This window comes from Stegodyphus dumicola, chromosome 4 (genome assembly GCF_044657685.1).
Source record: "Stegodyphus dumicola isolate Sdum_Otavi_A_Nest chromosome 4, ASM4465768v1".
In the NCBI taxonomy this organism is placed as follows: domain Eukaryota; kingdom Metazoa; phylum Arthropoda; class Arachnida; order Araneae; family Eresidae; genus Stegodyphus; species Stegodyphus dumicola.
Window position 1 is genome coordinate 253,845,187 of NC_140771.1, and position 20,153 is coordinate 253,865,339.

Below are 20,153 nucleotides of genomic sequence, written 5' to 3' on the forward strand. Positions count from 1 at the left end.
TCCTGAAATTAAAAAAATCTAGTAGTTTTGACAAAAAAAATGTTATTGCTTTGGCTGATATAAAACAGCAATGTAATACTAGGCGTCGTTATATTCATAATATAGTTACATGTGTCTTTAAAACCAAAACCGTTAGTTTAAAGTTGACTGAATCACTCAAGCCAACTTCAATAAAGAATATTTTTTTCCTGATTAAAGCTGCCAGTAATGTTGAATAGCAGTTAAAGTTAGGAACTTTAGTTCCGATTTACAAAGTTTTTAAATTAAAATCAAAAAGGATTAATATTCTCAAAGCTAAAGCCTTCTTTTGCTCTCTGTCCTCAAATACATTGCCTTAATGTCATGATATCACCGACATTTGCCATCACAGCCAATCTGCATCTTATTTTTACTGATACGAGCGCAATGTTTCTAACTTTAAAGGATATTCTATTTACTTTTGAATACTAATAAAGATTACTATTTACTTTATTTTCTTAAAAATTTCCTGAAATTAAAAAAATCTAGTAGTTTTGACAAAAAAAATGTTATTGCTTTGGCTGATATAAAACAGCAATGTAATACTAGGCGTCGTTATATTCATAATATAGTTACATGTGTCTTTAAAACCAAAACCGTTAGTTTAAAGTTGACTGAATCACTCAAGCCAACTTCAATAAAGAATATTTTTTTCCTGATTAAAGCTGCCAGTAATGTTGAATAGCAGTTAAAGTTAGGAACTTTAGTTCCGATTTACAAAGTTTTTAAATTAAAATCAAAAAGGATTAATATTCTCAAAGCTAAAGCCTTCTTTTGCTCTCTGTCCTCAAATACATTGCCTTAATGTCATGATATCACCGACATTTGCCATCACAGCCAATCTGCATCTTATTTTTACTGATACGAGCGCAATGTTTCTAACTTTAAAGGATATTCTATTTACTTTTGAATACTAATAAAGATTACTATTTACTTTATTTTCTTAAAAATTTCCTGAAATTAAAAAAATCTAGTAGTTTTGACAAAAAAAATGTTATTGCTTTGGCTGATATAAAACAGCAATGTAATACTAGGCGTCGTTATATTCATAATATAGTTACATGTGTCTTTAAAACCAAAACCGTTAGTTTAAAGTTGACTGAATCACTCAAGCCAACTTCAATAAAGAATATTTTTTTCCTGATTAAAGCTGCCAGTAATGTTGAATAGCAGTTAAAGTTAGGAACTTTAGTTCCGATTTACAAAGTTTTTAAATTAAAATCAAAAAGGATTAATATTCTCAAAGCTAAAGCCTTCTTTTGCTCTCTGTCCTCAAATACATTGCCTTAATGTCATGATATCACCGACATTTGCCATCACAGCCAATCTGCATCTTATTTTTACTGATACGAGCGCAATGTTTCTAACTTTAAAGGATATTCTATTTACTTTTGAATACTAATAAAGATTACTATTTACTTTATTTTCTTAAAAATTTCCTGAAATTAAAAAAATCTAGTAGTTTTGACAAAAAAAATGTTATTGCTTTGGCTGATATAAAACAGCAATGTAATACTAGGCGTCGTTATATTCATAATATAGTTACATGTGTCTTTAAAACCAAAACCGTTAGTTTAAAGTTGACTGAATCACTCAAGCCAACTTCAATAAAGAATATTTTTTTCCTGATTAAAGCTGCCAGTAATGTTGAATAGCAGTTAAAGTTAGGAACTTTAGTTCCGATTTACAAAGTTTTTAAATTAAAATCAAAAAGGATTAATATTCTCAAAGCTAAAGCCTTCTTTTGCTCTCTGTCCTCAAATACATTGCCTTAATGTCATGATATCACCGACATTTGCCATCACAGCCAATCTGCATCTTATTTTTACTGATACGAGCGCAATGTTTCTAACTTTAAAGGATATTCTATTTACTTTTGAATACTAATAAAGATTACTATTTACTTTATTTTCTTAAAAATTTCCTGAAATTAAAAAAATCTAGTAGTTTTGACAAAAAAAATGTTATTGCTTTGGCTGATATAAAACAGCAATGTAATACTAGGCGTCGTTATATTCATAATATAGTTACATGTGTCTTTAAAACCAAAACCGTTAGTTTAAAGTTGACTGAATCACTCAAGCCAACTTCAATAAAGAATATTTTTTTCCTGATTAAAGCTGCCAGTAATGTTGAATAGCAGTTAAAGTTAGGAACTTTAGTTCCGATTTACAAAGTTTTTAAATTAAAATCAAAAAGGATTAATATTCTCAAAGCTAAAGCCTTCTTTTGCTCTCTGTCCTCAAATACATTGCCTTAATGTCATGATATCACCGACATTTGCCATCACAGCCAATCTGCATCTTATTTTTACTGATACGAGCGCAATGTTTCTAAATTTAAATGGTATTCCATTTACTTTTGAATAATAATAAAAATTACTATTTACTTTATTTTCTTAAAAATTTCCTGAAATTAAAAAAATCTAGTAGTTTTGACAAAAAAAATGTTATTGCTTTGGCTGATATAAAACAGCAATGTAATACTAGGCGTCGTTATATTCATAATATAGTTACATGTGTCTTTAAAACCAAAACCGTTAGTTTAAAGTTGACTGAATCACTCAAGCCAACTTCAATAAAGAATATTTTTTTCCTGATTAAAGCTGCCAGTAATGTTGAATAGCAGTTAAAGTTAGGAACTTTAGTTCCGATTTACAAAGTTTTTAAATTAAAATCAAAAAGGATTAATATTCTCAAAGCTAAAGCCTTCTTTTGCTCTCTGTCCTCAAATACATTGCCTTAATGTCATGATATCACCGACATTTGCCATCACAGCCAATCTGCATCTTATTTTTACTGATACGAGCGCAATGTTTCTAAATTTAAATGACATTCCATTTACTTTTGAATAATAATAAAAATTACTATTTACTTTATTTTCTTAAAAATTTCCTGAAATTAAAAAAATCTAGTAGTTTTGACAAAAAAAAGTTATTGGTTTGGCTGATATAAAACAGCAATGTAATACTAGGCGTCGTTACATTCATAATATAGTTACAGATGTCTTCAAAACCAAAACCGTTAGTTTAAAGTTGACTGAATCAATCAAGCCAACTTCAATAAAGAATTTTTTTTCATGATTAAAGCTGTCAGTTATGTTGAATAGCAGCTAGGAGCTATAATGTCTAACGTTCCGATTTACAAAGTTTTTAAATGAAAATCAAAAAGGATTAATATTCATTCCAATGCCATATGGCAGTATAGACTCACACCTTAATCAGAAAAACACCCCAAAGCATTAAAACTACGTATCTAATATGATGTAAACTAATGCATCGTCTGTAATACGTGGTTCGTGGCAATAAAGTAATTTCTTTTCATATTCTTGAAACCCTTTATTATTCTTCTTTAGAATATGACATACCCACATGTGGCTTTTGTTGAAATCAACTTATAAGTTATTTTCTTCTTTCTTTCCACATGCCTTCGTGGTGTAACTAGAAGCACGCGCCGCGTTATTGGAAGGTCCGGAATTCGAATCCAGACGAGGGAATTGCAGATTTCTTCAGTTTTCTGACATCGAAAAATTCTAAAAGACTTTTTACAAACTTTTAGTTTCATAAATTGAGAAGAAACGAAACAAGTGTTTTATATGCTATTTCTAGCCTTGATATATACTATTACATGGACTTTAACCCTTTCGTGGGCCATTTATTTCTCTTTTGAATTTCTTTCGTTTTTTTATGTTTTATTATCAATTAAACAACAGCATTTAAGGAAATATATTTTATTTTGCCAAATTTTTTGTTTATATTTAAATTCTAGGGGTCCCACGGGACCTTTTATGGTCATAGAGAAAATTCAATTTAAAGGTGATTATTTGCCCTGAAAAGATGAGAAACATGTTGCAATGCACAAGGGTACTTCAGATACTGCACACATATAGTGGGTCCTCTTTTCTTGGGCCTTTGTGCTACATTTCTTACATCGTCTGTAGTTGGAAACCATCTTTGGCATATGATTTCCCACATTGACTAAGAGTACATCATCCGGAAGTGCACACCTTTTTGCTTGGAAGCTAGCAGGACGGCCTTTCTTTTTTCAAGGAATATCCGTCTATTAGTTGACGAGCTAATGCTATACGGAATGTTAGCTGGTCTAAACTTCTATTTCTCTTGTTTCCTTGCCACAGTATAAAACTATTTACGATGCCAAGATCAGTAAGAAAATAAAAAATACGATGCCACCATCCTACAGGTTTTCTCCCTATTTGGTACCTTTCTTTTCTTTGATCGAAGCAATCAACCCCTCCCATGATATCGTTATATACGGCAACAGCTTTAGGGCAAGGTATTTCTGTTTTAGTACCATCCTTTTTTGTACGATTTACACATGTAATAATCGCTGAATTATGTGCAGTAGTCAACAATGTAACAGCCTTTTTGTCCATCCACTTTATTGCAGCAACACCTTCCTTAGTTAGGAACACTGATTCCCCTCTTTGTAGTTTGTTATTAGCCTTCAGCATTGGTGGAAGATCCTTCCTTTGCGGCCTCACAATCCCCACAGAAAACAGACCACTTATAAGTAGACTTTTTGCAAGCCTAAAAGACGCCAAATAGTTATCATAGGCTATAAGATGACTGGTCTGTTTCACATCTTCCGTTGGTTTAGTTATTACTGTTTCCCCTAAGCTCAATATTTTATCCTTATTATCAGAAGTTTCTTTTCCACAATAAATTTCAAATTTTTGAATATATCTAGTCTTAGAGTCCGCTAAACACCACACCTTGTAAACCTCTTTTTATAGGCTTCATTGGCACATACTGCTTCAATGAAGTTCTCCCTTTGAAAGCTATCATACATTCATCTATCCATAATGTTGACGAAGGTTCGTAGACTTTAGGTATGGAATCATTAAGCTGTGAGAGGATTGGCTTGACTTTATGAAGTTTATCATGCCCAAATTGCCCACATGGATTTGTGCTGTTATCGTTACATGTAAAGTCTCAGTTATTTTTTTGAACCTCTTTGCGATTATTATTCTTGCTACTGATTGGACATTGAGAATAGAGTCTGTGCTCCAGTAGTTTTTTAGTTCAGGCAATTGATGTATACCCATGAGTATATGCATACCTACCCATGCTTTCAATTCTTCTGATGTGATTTCTTTCCAGTTCAGGATAATATCTTTTGTGGTATGACCCAATCTCTTCCTTTTCTTGGGCTGCTTTGCATACGAGTTTATTTCGTAAACAATATTCTGTAAAATTTCCTCGGTAAAAATCATGCCAAAATAATCCTTTTCTTTCTTGGTAGAATTGAATGATATTTTAAAATGTATTTTCAAAAATATTCTAATTTCTCCAACATATCTATTGCACGTGGCTTTTATACATGATGCAACAGCATTTTCACTTTTCAGCCATTATTTATTATTCAATATTAGATAGTTACTGCAGAAATATACAAAATAAGGAAACGTTATTATAATAAAAACAGTGTTTTACTTACATTTGTCGCAGAATCGTATGCAAATGTCAAATCAAAACAGGTGTCTCAGTGGAACAGATCTCACACAACGCGTTCAAACTTTCAAAACAAATGTGGTAATTCTGTTTTCAATCGTTTGAACACAGATGGCAGCACAGTACTGAAGTGGGAATTAGAGTTCCCAACGTTAGCAAAGCCAATATATTATAGTGGGTTTTGCGCTTCCCACAGGTGTATATCCCAGGAACATATAGGTGGGAAGTAATCTTCCCACGGCCCACGAAAGGGAAGAGCATGAATTAGCATAACACAGAGAAAAATTCAAGGTTTTGGTCATGTCAATATTTTCCTCTCCTTTTGCTCCATTTTGACTTCACTGAATGTCCGCGTATTAAGGCATTTTTAGTAAATATATGCAAGGAGTTAATACTGTATTTTTTTCTCCATACCTTCCTTTCGTTTTACTATTTAGTCTTAAAAAGAGGCTAAGGAAAATAGCGCAATATGCACCATTTTCCCGTTAGGCAAAATACTCAGCTGATTTAAAAAGCTCAGATGAATAGAAGTAATATTACTACTCGATTCTATAAACATTTCAAAGAAGTTATTTGCAGTTTCACACGCTGTATTTAACTATCTATCCGTACGTTGTATATTGCAAACACAAAACGAAACTTTGTAAATAATATGCTGCAAACGCTAATGATAAATAGATGTTAAGGAGAAATATGTAAACAAATATTTTATTCATTGAACTTACTCTTTTAAAAAGCATACTGCTAGGCTTTACGTATTTAATAAAATCTATGAAACACTCTTAAAATTATGCACATTTTAATGCCATTTTCAAAGCTAAATGTATAATTTTAAGTAGATCAACAATTTATTAATTACCTGATTTTGCATGAGCACATAAATCGCAAGGTATTTTACTCTTTTTGATATTTTTAGATGATTTTACGTTACGTTGAAAGTTAATAATGCAAAAAGTCAGTCAATTCTTCTAAAAATGTGCTAGAAGACAACCATGAGCCTCTTCAAAGTTAAAGCTGAATTTTTCTGCAGTATTTCCGTCCATCTAGCGTTAATCTCAGAACTTTCCAATTCAATTCTAAGAATAAAAGCTCAACTTAACTGTGCTCGTGAAGTTTAAATTCCTTTTCAAAACTTTTATAGCTAACTCTTGTTCTAACAAAGAGAGGTAGGAGAGGGCGCTTTTTTCTTTTACTTTTCTTCCAGTTTTCCTCTCTTTTTATCTCTTTACAAAACCTAATTGGATCTCAAACCCTCTAAATTTTTTCTCCCCAGAGTCTTCCGCCATGTTTTTCGATTAAAAATGAGAATGCTAAGAAATACCTTTCCACTGTGAAGCTTAAGGTTGCATCTTATCGAACCCTAATGCTGCAAGAAATTAATTACACACTTCATCTGTGCGAGAGGTTTTATTCTGAGACCGTTCAGCACTTTAACTCGAATTTTAACTTGATGGGTACAATTAAAGATTACTTACTCCTTTAAAACTTACGAATAAATATAGCAGCTTCAAAGACTTCTAATTTACTATTTTGATGGAAATAAATGCTTTAACTCTCTCGGTTTTATATGTCGCATTTTTTTTTAGAATACCATTTATACACTGGTTATCATAAATTAAGGAAAAATCACAAAAATCACGATTACTGAAAAAGTGCCATGTAGAATTTAATAAAACTTACCCACAATATACAACACATAGTAAGGTATCAAATAACATAAAAAGAAATTACCAGACAATTATGGTAGTATAGAAATTAACACATGTATAAAATGAAAAAATCGAAGGTGTCAAATTTCCTATAGGAAAAGTACCTTCAATAGGGAACATGGTCGCTTCTACAAGCAATACAGCACATACAGTGATGTGTGATGCTTTCAATTATGCGGTCTATCAGTTCCATAGGAAGCGAGAGCCAGTGCTCTTGCAAAGCTGTTGCCAGCGCGACAAGGGTCAGAGGTGGAAGACTGAGAGCAGCTAGACGTCTCTCTAAATCATCTCAAACGTGCTCGATAGGATTCAAGTCCGAGAATCGAGCTGGCCACTCCATGCTAATTGTTTCCTGTTGAAGATAATCATCTACGATGCGAGCGCTGTGTGGTCTTAACTGTGCGTCCTGTAACAGGAAAGCATCCCCTATGGTCCTGGCATATGGGCGCACATAAACATCAAGAATGTCATCTCTGTAAACTTGAGCATTCACGGTTCTCCTTGGTACGACATGGAGGTCTGTGCGTCCAGCCAAAGAGAGGCCACCCCAAACACAGACACTGTCTCTTCCGTATGCATCTCTTTAACGGATGATAACGGGTTCCAGGTTATCTCCATATCAAATAACGCCTACTATCTCTTTCTAGACTAAACCTGGACTCATCCGTAAAGAGAACAGCCATCCACTGACCAAGCGTCCCGTGGACATGTTGTCGTGCCTACTGCAAACGGTCCCTCCTGTGGCGTGAAGTGCGCGGCATGCAAATGGCTGGTCGTCTCGCATACAGACCACCTCATTGAAGCCTTCTACGCACAGGTGACGTTGACACCAACCTTCCGGTGGCTGCAGCAAGGGAGGATCTAAGAAGAGTCGGAGTAGCGGTTCTATTTCTGCGTGCACATAATGTCAAATATCGGTCAACAGCGCTCGTCGTAGCAGTTGGCCGTCCTTGGTTGAACCTCCTTAGGTGCCGAATCTGTGATTCCAAAGTCTATGAACCACAGTAGGACTCACATTTAGCCATCTGATCACTTCTTTTGACTTTATCCTGCCTCTAGTCTCCCAATGGCTCTCTATCGTAGTTCTGCAGGCAAAATGATGCCTGGAGGTCATTGTTACGATTTGGCTATCTCAGATTTCTGATGTCACTATCCCAATGAAATATGTGGGCTTGCTCTCAAATATGGACTTTTATTCTCCTCGCAGATGACATATTCCGATATCATTAATTTGCATATTGCAGTTTTACTCAGATACACTTACTTGGCAACATATTTAAATTTTACACGGTTTGCTTATTTTTGCGGGAGTTATCGCTATTTTTGTGATTTTTCCTTAATTTGTGATAACCAGTGTATAACTTTTATCCTTGCAGAAATTTAGATAAAGTTTATACAAAGATGAGCAAGATTAAAATAAAATTAAGAAACAGAATTTTACACACAAAGCTCTGCTGGAAATTTAATGAGCATATTTTAATATGTAGGTTTAATGAAATGGACGCCTACGAAAAAAAATTGACTCTAGTCAGTAGTTTATATTATTGTCTTTATTAGAAAATCGAAATTTTTGCTTATAGAATGTTGATTGTAGACTCTAAAACAATAACAATGTCAGTGCTCAATATAGTTCCCATTCTGTTTTACATTCGCACCAACGTTTAGTAAAACAGGTAGCTAAAATGGTACATCGATCGAACTTCATCGACATCTGAAACTTCGTTCCAATCAGAACTCTACTCATGTCGCATCTCTAGGTTAATACTCTGTAGAAACGTTTCACCATCGATCGCGTACCGATTAGGCAGATTTTATGGGCATTTTATCTTTCATTTACGTGGAAAGCTCTTACCATATTATACCCTCTGTGAAACTTCAACTCTTTATGAGTGACCTAATGGGCTAATTCAGCATTATTATGCAATACTAAGACCACTCTTTTTAATTCTGATACGCTGGTTTCCTCACACCATGCTCTCAATGGAATGTTACACTGCATGCTTATTCGACTATGTTCTATTGTAGAGTCATTGGGTTAATTGGAAGCAGAAAAGATGAAAAATATGCAACCGCCTTCGCCCGGAATCGAACCACGGACCTCTGGAATGCCAGCCCTGCGTGCTACCGTTGCACCACGAAGGCACGCTAGGGAAGTGGGAGAAATACCTTATATACTCCCCTTCTTAAAGGGCGACTAGGGTTTTAGGGGACCTAGTCGCTAAATCCTGGGTGGGGAGAATCAGAATCCACAATCCTTATTATTTCAGGCGCCACTGTAGAGACATTAGGATTTTTTGGAAGCCAGAGAGATGAAAAATTAACAACCGCCTTCGCCGGGAATCGAACCACGGACCTCTGGAATACCGGCCCAGCGTGCTACCGTTGCACCACGAAGGCACGCTAGGGAAGTGAGAGAAATACCTTATATACTCCCCTTCTTAAAGGGCGACTAGGGTTTTAGGGGACCTAGTCGCTAAATCCTGGGTGGGGAGAATCAGAATCCACAATCCTTATTATTTCAGGCGCCACTGTAGAGACATTAGGATTTTTTGGAAGCCAGAGAGATGAAAAATTAACAACCGCCTTCGCCGGGAATCGAACCACGGACCTCTGGAATACCGGCCCAGCGTGCTACCGTTACGCCACGAAGCCACTCTAGGAAAGTGGAAGAAATACCTTAAACTATAAGCTTCCATTCTTTTTCCATAAGATTCCATTCTGCAAAAAAATTATGTCACAACCCTTCATTGATCTACTTTGGTAACAAAGTTGCATAGGTTCCGCTATGCAACTTCGCTATGCAACTCCGCAATTGGGAACGGGACTAGTCGACGTGGCCGTTTCATGTTTTTCTTCTGGACGTTTCCGTCTTCGGGACGTTTCATGTTTTTCTTTACAGGACTGTTTTAGATCTTGCCGTAATATTAAGTTGATTTAGTTTAATAATTTTGTTTAGTTTAATAATTTAATTAAATAAACATTTATATAGAATAATGTATAAAATATTGTTGTGTACAATTTTATACAAATATATCGTTACACATGACATATTAATTTTAAGAACGTAATGTGCTGACAAGATTCCAAAATAATTCCGTTTTCCATTCAGATTTCATAAAAATGCTAATTTCCTGCTTGTATGAGTGATTTCTCTGAACTATCCGATTAAAATTTCATTTTTGACGAATCATGTAAATATTGTAACGGCATAATTTTAAAATCGATACAGAGTTTTAGCCCCAGTCCTCTTTGACACTGACATAATTTTCCAACTAACTATATGTAATTTCTTTATATCTCATACTTGTAAACACCTATATATATTACAAGTAACTGTTATTAAGTATACAAAAGGTAAACATAATTTTTAACCTAAATAAATTTAATACGAGTATAATACAGCAAGACATAATACAGTCATGTAAAGAAAATATGTCTTGACGGCGAAACGGCCAGGTGAAATGGCGACAGCGAAAAGTCCTGGACCAAACACAGTCTACTTATAGCTCAATATCACTGTCTTGTATACTTGCTGCGACAGTGATATCGATCGAAATCGTGATTTTTATGACAGCTTTTCACGTTTCCTTATGAACGGGCTAATAGATGCATGTTAAACTTGGTTCATATTTCGCTAAAGTGACTAAATATTTCATTCACGTCCAGATAGATTTTAAATGTATCAAAGACGGTATCTAATGAATAACATTGGGAAAAAGTATTGATGCAATGGACACCAATTAGAACCAATCAGATGTTTTAGAGAGGTTTATACCCACGAAAATACTTCTATTAATATTATGAGGATACCTTTTGTCATCACACAACAGCTAAGCAACTGATAATGGAGCTTACTTAACCCAGTAGCAACGTGGCACTTAGGTTGCCCGACGGAAAGTCACCAGCGGAAGCTGGAGCATGGATGAGATTCCTCTTTGTACCTTGTAGAGACATTAGGTATTTTTGGAAGCCAGGGAGATTGAAGAATTAGCAACGCCTTCACAGGGAATCGAACCACGGACCTCTGGAATACCGGCCCAGCGTGCAGGACTACTACACCACGAAGCCACGCTAAGAAGGCGGGAGAAATACCTTATATACTCCCCCTTTTAAAGGGTGACTGGAGTTTATAGGGGACCCAATCGCCAAATCCTGAGTGTGGAGAGTCATCATCTACAACGTTTTTAGTTCGGGCTCCACTGTAGAGACATTAGGTATATTTTGGAAGCAGGAAAGATGAAAAATAGCAACTGCCTTCGGGAATCGAACCTCGGACCTCTGGAAGAACGGCCCAGCGTGCAGAACTACTACACCACGAAGGAACGCTAGGAAGGCGGGAGAAATACCTTATAAGCTTCTTGAAACTTATAACTAATGAATGCATATAGCCGCATCTCTGATTTTTATCTACAGTTTTACGAAGCAGAAATGCGGCTTTAGCAACAGAATACGGTAATATGTCTCGTTTCTTCTAAAAAATTTCATTGCAGCATTCAAAAAAATAACAAGCATTCTAATAAAGTTAACGTTTTATCAAGTTAGATCTAAATTAATCAGTGTGAAGAGTCATTAGGACTTTTTAAACAGAAGACTTGAAAAATGTGCTTGCTGGGACTGGAACCTGGACTTCTGGAATACGCACCGAGTGTGCTACCGTTACACCACGAAGACATGCAGAAAGGAGAAAGAAAATACCTTATAAATGGTCAGAATAAAATAAATTTCTTCTGCATTTATGATTTTTAACTGAATTACATTTCAGGGAAAGAGTTTAATTTCTAATGAGTACAGTTTCAAAGCTAAATAATAATAATTTGGATGCATAATTTTGCCATACTTTCCCACAGTTTATCCTTTTGGCATAATTTGTCAACTGACATAATTTTACTCGTGAAAATTTACCACCATTGTTATTACGACATGACGTATGACGAAGCAGAAGGTTTTCAGTAGAAGCAAAACTAAAATACATTTATTAGGTTTATCAGGTTATAGTTACGCCAAATGATAAGCAAGCTTCTATTTTCCTGATAAAAACATTACTTCGAAGACGGCCGGGTATTTCCCGGAAAATAATCTCTACCGTTATTTCTCAGGATGTTATAAAATCAGACCTATCCTAAAATAACCCTTAATTGCTCGCTGCACTTACTGATACCACCAGTTAATATGGATACATAGTCTGACATGCATTTCTACACGGAATGATTTTGTGTATGGTGGCGAAAATACATCAACCTATCATAAAAAAGAGGCCTTACTTGACAACACCAAAAACATCTTTTCCTTTTATAATTTTGTATCGTAATATTTAATATGTCTAACCCTTATGATGGTAAAAAGTTTCAAATTAAATGTAAAAATGCAGGATGTCGGTTCTACATTAACATTTAAAATAATTTTCTTAATATGATTTAAAATGCGAAATTCTTAATGAAAATTAGATGTATATATGTTTACTAAAACGATGTTCCATTTATCATTTAAGAATAATTTCTATCGAAATTTGAAAAAAAAAATTTGTCTAAATATAACATAAAACCTATTTGAATGAAAAACATTTTAATGTAAAGTTTTGAATTAGACAAAAAGGCAAACTTAGAAGTGTTGTGTAAATTCTGAATAAAATTCTTTCGATGTTCAAGGCAATCAGGCTCTTTATAGATCTCTCTTCTTCAGAATTTAAAGAAAATTTGATTGCTTTCACCAATCCAAGAAAATCATTTTTCCTCATTTTAGGAGAGGTAAAACTTTAGTATCCCGAAACTGTTGCTTATTCTCTTGTATTATATCTTCTCTCACAAATAAATAACGTACGTTTTCTCAATAATAGTGTATTCCTTACTTTTATTGAGTTGTATTAGTTTTTCAATATTCAATTTTTGGTACTTTTCCGTTTCGCCGGCACAAATATCGCCAAGCAGACTTTATTGGCGACAACATACAGTATACACATAAAAAATGTTAGTTTTTAAGAATTTTTTATTTTGAAAGCATTAACATTTTAATATCGCTTAAAATTTTGTGAAAAGCCAATAAATAAAGACAATAAATTTGTAAAAAGACATTAATTTGAGAATTTACTATGCTTTTATGTTTCAACATCCTGATTCGCCGGTTCATATCACGTGACCCCAAGTGATCTCATCTCACGTAAACTATGCTACAAAAATCTAATTCTCTCACTAATTATCTACATTGATTTCAAGTTAAATCTTAATTTGGAGTACAACTTTAAATGAAAGAATTATTTCAATTCGTACGAATAGCTTACTCAGAAATTATGTAAAACCGCAGTGTTTACTTCGCTAGTGCATTCTCATTAGAATTAATTAATTTAAATCTTGACTTTGCTTTTCTATATTTTCGCCTTCGGATGAGCGGTGTGATTGCATCCTAATTGACTTAATGACCGTGAATGGCCTTAAGGCATAAAATTGAACTAGCTGGTAAAACTTCTATGTAATTGTATGCCAGTATTGAAAGAAACAATCAATCTAATAAGAAATAGCAGTGACTTATTTTAAAAATGAGGCGTAAAAGGTTACCAGCGAGGATATTCCGTTTGGCATCGGTTGTACCATTATTGGCGATTTTAGCGCCTGCGCCGGCAAAACGGAAAAGTACCTCAGTTTTTCTATGCAGCCTCATTAAGAACTTCAGTTTCGCAAACATCAAGAACAATTCTTTACTACTGAAAGAATTTGAAATACTCTGACTTGAAATCTACCCGTTGGCCATCGACATCTATTTTCTTAAAATTAGCAAGCAATGATACCTGTTTATTCAGTAGCCAAATCAAAGAATTTTACACAAAGAAAGAGTTTCTTGCTTCAATTCAAAACGTGCAAATTTAATCTGAATTCTTCTACGCTCAAAGAACAGATTCATTGTTTCTACCAACATACACAGTTAAACCGCCTTGAAAATGATTCTAAGCTATTTATTATTAATAGATTAAACACAGTTTAGGTAACGACTGCTAGCACTAGCACTCAGGATTCAACGCTGTTCTGTTATGCTACCCTGTGTCTTATTAGTACATTCAGTGTTTCGTACAACTGTATGTGTCTTCTGTCTCCACAATGCATCATTAAACATTTATGTCCTCTTTTTTCCAATTATTTCAGTTTTCCCCCCTCCCTAAATCAAAAGATTGTTTTGATATTTTACGCTTAGTTATTTGATGCAGAAGGAAAGAGAAATACTACATTGAATAATTATTTTATTCTATTTTATTAATATTTTATACTAAATGGTACACTGTCAGTTATTATTGATAGCTGTATAGACATAACAATATGCCATTTTTAATAATATAATTAATAATAATTACTATAATAATATAGAATTAATCTGATTAATTATTAATAAGACATAAATGTAATAACATAATTATTACTAATAATATAGACTACTTTGAACAGTTTTCATGATTAAAATTATATGTAATAATAATAATATATAATTATTGTTAATGCTTTAAATATTACACTATTAATTATTGTTAATAGAGAAAAATTACAATAAATAATTATTTTATTTAATAAAGCAGAAATAAAAGCAAGCTTTCTCTGCAATATTGAGTTTACACCTGAAACAGTTGTAAACTGACTACGATAAGTCCACTAATTTAAGAATCAGTCTCCAGAAATTCATGATAGAGACCTTGGGCATAAAGAGAGTGATTCGCAAACTTCTTGGCTTAAGATAGGCTGCTCAGAAACGAATCAGGATCAGATAGTAATGGAGGGACAAAAATTCCATCTTAATGTGCAAATGAGAAGAGACAACGAGAATTAAACAGCAGTGCGTAAGATAAGAAAATTAATTTATTCATCAAAATGCGATATTAAGAGGAATCAAAGTACATCATCGTTTATCGTCGTTCAGAGACTTTTTCGCGTGTAATTTGGTAAAAAATCACCACATCGTCACAATGTCGAACGGTGGGTGAGGCAGTTTCAGGACACTGACTGCTTGTGTAAAAAAAACTAGCCGAGGACGAACAAAAGCCAAAACAAATGGTTGAAAAATTTGTGAAGCGTTTTTACGAAGTCTCACAAAATCAACGCGTCGTGCGAGTTCTGAACTCATAGCGGTGTGGCTTGTATTACGGAAACGTCTACAATTCAAGCCATACGCCTTTCAGATGATAGAGGCTTTAAAGACTGCAGACAAAATCTAAATATGAGCTCTGCATAAAGCTCTGTGAGAATTTACAAGAAACGCTGGAGATTAATGGTTCGCAAATAGGCTTGTGTTTACCGATGAAGCCACTTTTTAGGTTTCTGTCAACGTTTGTGGCAGCCATAATTTACGATTTGCTTCACCACATTGGCATGAAAACATAAACTAGTACCTGAACGGTACTCTACCTCATTGCTGGATTGGCCGTGTTGGGTGAAATAATTTCATTTGTTCGCCACCGGGATCTCCAGATCTTACCCCTTAGGACATTTTCCCAGGACTTACAGCAACTGAAGCAGCGGATCTGAAGTGCTGGAATGCACGAATCATTAAGAAAGGACATTCTGTCACGCATGTAGCAGTAAATGGAATACCGCATAGATATCTGCCGTGTCACCGAAAGGGAACACATAGAACATCTATAAAAACTTAGATAAATATAGTTTCACTGTAAATTTGATTTATCAAAATAAATTCATGACAGAGTTCCTGGGGTATGTCTTCTTTTTTGTTTGATTCAATATGAAACACACTATATTTGCATGACATTTCGTATTTCTTAAAGTTTTAAAATTTTTAATGTAATATTCTCTTTGAAATATTAGATCCCAAATTTTTGGCTTTAAACTGTAGTTCCAGAGATGGATGTGCTGAGGAGAGTCATTGTTGAATAACCCCTGAGAAATGTTTTGAGTCTTAAGAAAAGTTGAAATTCAATCATCTGCAAGTCTTTATTGGCGATGACTGACTGATTCTTCTATCTACTAAGGTAATAACGAATACCTACAGGTTACAAATTTGTTGCCTTCAAAAAGCCATTAAGAGAAGACCGAAATTTAAAGCGAGGCATTTTTGTTTTAAACATCTGGAAGACGCAGAGAATGCATTAGTTTCAACTCTTTCTATGTTTTTATTAATAGGCATTTTAAAATTGTTAAATTATATAATCTTATAATGAGTTATCCCCCAAGCCTACTTTCCTGATGTATACGGTAGCACATGGCAGGTGAAGAATCCGTAAGTTGTTGCAAAACAACTTACGAAAATTGCATGAAAGCTGTGGACCATCTGAATATAAGTACGGATCAGTTGCACCCTTACACGACGTCTGTCTTCCCAACTGGAAATGGAATCTTCCAGCAGAATAACGCCGCATGTCACAAGGCTCAAATTGTGTCGGAGTGCTTCACGGAGCAAAAGGATGAATTCCAATTAATGTCCCGACCACCTAACTCGCCGGATCTTAACTCGATAGAGCACATTTGGGATCTCATGGAGCGGCAGCTGAGAGCTCAAACACCACCATGTCGGTGTATCACGACTTTGCGCTGTTTAGACATTTGGTACAACCTGTCTCCATCTACCAAGAATTTGTGGCATCCATGCCAAGGCGAGTTGCAGTTGTTTTGCAGGCCAAATGTCGCGTAGCGCGTTATCGAATAGGTGGTCATAATGTTTTGGCTCTTCAGCGTATATACGAAAAAAAATAACTCAAGATTTTTTTTATAGATGAAGAATACAACAATAAATTTGATTACAAAATAAAGAAATAGTCACTTTTCCTCCTGCTCCAAAAAATTCCATTAAATCAGAATATTTCAGTATTAGAATCGGTGTTGAAAATAAAAAATTTAACTCACAAATTTCTTTCTAAAAAAAACATGGTAGAATGTTTGTATTTAACTTGCTTTTTTAAAGTACATAACCTCATACCTAATGTTTTTCATTTCCCCATCTGCAAATATACTTTAAATCTATTTAGTACTTGACACTTCAAAGCGCATCATTTTTCCTCTCTGGAGTTTTTTAAATCTAAACTTATCTTATTTTTTCATACGCGTAATCTTTTTTAAAGAGTGTCACATTTTTTCTCCCCGTTTTCCGAAACTGAGCAAAGAAGGTGCAGCGATGAAAATAAACGAGAAGATTGACAAAGAAAAAAATTTTTTCTTCTAGGGCCACTTTCTGCCACTCCTGTCTGTGCTTCAAATATATGTAAATATTGAGCTGAAGAGGAGAAAAATTATTTTTTTCTTCGTAACGAAACGGGACAGTTCGGAGATAAGTGAATTTTTTCCCGTTTGCTAGAAAACACTTTAAAAGTGCTAAATCCTATGCCTAACTCCGATATATCATACCAATATTTCTGAATGATTTGTCATAAAACATCATCGTTCCATGCCTTATTTAAATATGTTATATATATATTGAATAAAGATTCTAAAACTAAATTAAATGCGTGAGGTTTACCACTTTGTATTTGCAGTCAAAAGTAAGTAACCTTAACTAGTTAGCGAATAATCGCTTAAGTTTGTGTGACAAGAAGCAACAAGATGGAAGGGTAACTAACCCTTTATTATTCCAATAACATTTAACAAAACTCCGTCTTGGAGTGTACAATAAAAACCGACTTAAGAGACTAAAAAGTAAACTAAAACTAAGATTAACTAAAGAGATATAGCCGAAGCTATCAAGATTCTAATCGAGTTGGCCCCTTAACTCTATTTGACTGCGAAGCTTATCCAGGGCCTGAATACACCCGAGCGTAATAACAGTTTTGAGAGGGAGTAGCCAATAGGCAGACGCGCGCAAATCAGAAACTCTGATTCTCTCTAACTCAGCAAGTAGAACTTTCGCGGTTTAAATACCGCTCCTGCTCATTAAGTATTCAGAGTGATTCCAAAACTACGTTCTGACCGGAAGTAGTAAGTTGAAGTTAAGAATTTGACAGGAAAGGAACTTTAACTTGAAATTTAACTGTTAATAAAATTAACATAATCCTTACAACTAATTTTGCTTCATTTTTTTGTCCTTTGTAAGGTTACAAACTCGGTCCACATTGTTTAGAAAGTACACGGCTTTTTTAAAACAAGTATGCTCCTATTTATTCGCAAAACTATAATTTCGTCCACCGCAATAACACAGAAATTGATAAGGAAAATGTGAACGTTTGCTGCATCAGGCGTTCAATTTGTGCACCTCATGTAATTTCCATGCATCAGAGCGACAATTAATTTCATGGAGCACTCTCTGTAGCTGCACTCTGACAAACTAACGTTTTTAAAACTCTGTAAGTCATTTTCTCTTCTCTTATCATGTGCCTTCGTGATATAATTAGCAGCAAGTTGGTTTAGCAGTCGAGAGGTCTGGAGTTCTAATCGTTCTAATCGAGGCATTGAAAATTTTCCTGTTTCCTGCTTCGGCAAGCTTAGTGAGTCTACACTGTCCACAAAGCTGAAAGTAAGGTGAAATACAATTTGTCAACACCAGTACTGGGTGATTAGATCCCCTACCCATTCGTTCTTTAATTGGGGGGGGGCATGTCCCGAGTATTTTGTCAGGTTCTTAAATATATAAGTCGATCAAAAACTCGAGGACATTAGACTTTTAAAGACTGGAAATTCTAAAACCGATAAACAATGATACAACTTTATTCTGATATAAGTAATATTAGTGATGTTATATGTCACTCGTAGAGTGATTAGTTTTTTAGTCCAAAGGAGCAATTTGCTCAAAAGAACTATTAATCTCGTTTTGGCCTTTTTTCGTGGATTCACTACAAGCGTTGTTTCACTTTTCAAATTCGTATCGCCCTGTATTATATTTAAAGAAATTAAATAATGAAGGATCTGCATAAGCGTGTGTATATTTCACGCACCGTGTTAAAACAACGGTACCTAGAGCCATCGAGTTTTGAATAACGTAATCCTCCTGCGAACATAGGCATCTGGAAGACCAAATTTGAAATTTGGAAGTTGTTTTATTGTCGATTTCACATTTTGTAAAACTTTAATGAATTTTTGATTAACAAACTCAACGATTTCAAAGCGAGCCATGGCAACGTTGTACAGAAAAAAAAACATTTTTATCTCGAGCGTGCGAGATTGTGTATCGGAAATTCTAAAGACAAGCTCATTTAAAAATTACACTCATGTCCATAAATTAAGGATAATTCGGAATCACCACGAAAATCGAACTCTAAAATAAATATATCACCTGTAAAATCACTACATACATCTTCAAGAATCATATGCAAATTTCAGGAAGTAACCAGATGACACCGATTGTACGTCACAATGACGAGAGTGTAAGAGAGTGATATATAAGGAATACAGGCAAAGAAGTAAAATTGTTTGCAGGGGTGTTATAAGCATTTCAGTGAAATAACCGAATAGTTATGACACAAAAGACGCATTTGGATGATTTTTTACGTGGTAGAATTATCGGCCGTCTGGAATGTGGGCGTACCCAACTGGAAGTATCAGACGAACTTGGAATTGCCCAGAGTGTCATCTTCAGGCTTTGGCAATGATTCCAAGATGATGGTAATGTGAGTATACGTTACAGCACGGGTCGCCCCAGAGTTACAACACCGAATGAGGACCGGTATTTGGCAGTTACTGCCAAAAGAAACAGGCAGAGCACAGCCTCAGACCTGTTTCGTCAGCTCTCTTCAGCCACTGGTACGACAATTTCAAGGCAGAGCGTGTACAGACGCTTAGGGCAGATTATTCTATATGCTCGTAGACCTGTCAGTTACTGCAATTCACTGTCGTCTGCGGTTAGCCTCGAATAGAGAGCATGCATTGTGGACACCGCAACAGTGGGCTTGTGTGATGTTTTCCGACGAGTCCAGGTTCAGCTTGCAGTCAGATTCTCGCCCGACTTTCATATGGAGAGCTCCAGGTACCCGTTACCACCAAGAAAACATCATTGAACGACACCGTTACGGTGGTGCAGGAGTGCTCGTTTGGGGTGGAATTATT

The 20,153-nt window shown here is 34.9% G+C and overlaps 1 non-coding gene across 1 annotated transcript; it reads right to left on the bottom strand.

Annotated features, from left to right (window-relative positions):
• Nucleotides 1-9,267: 9,267 nt before the first annotated feature.
• On the bottom strand, nt 9,268-9,339 carry TRNAA-GGC (transfer RNA alanine (anticodon GGC)). Its single transcript has one exon. It is a non-coding gene; the product is annotated as a tRNA-Ala (tRNA).
• Between the last annotated feature and the right edge of the window lie 10,814 nt (nt 9,340-20,153).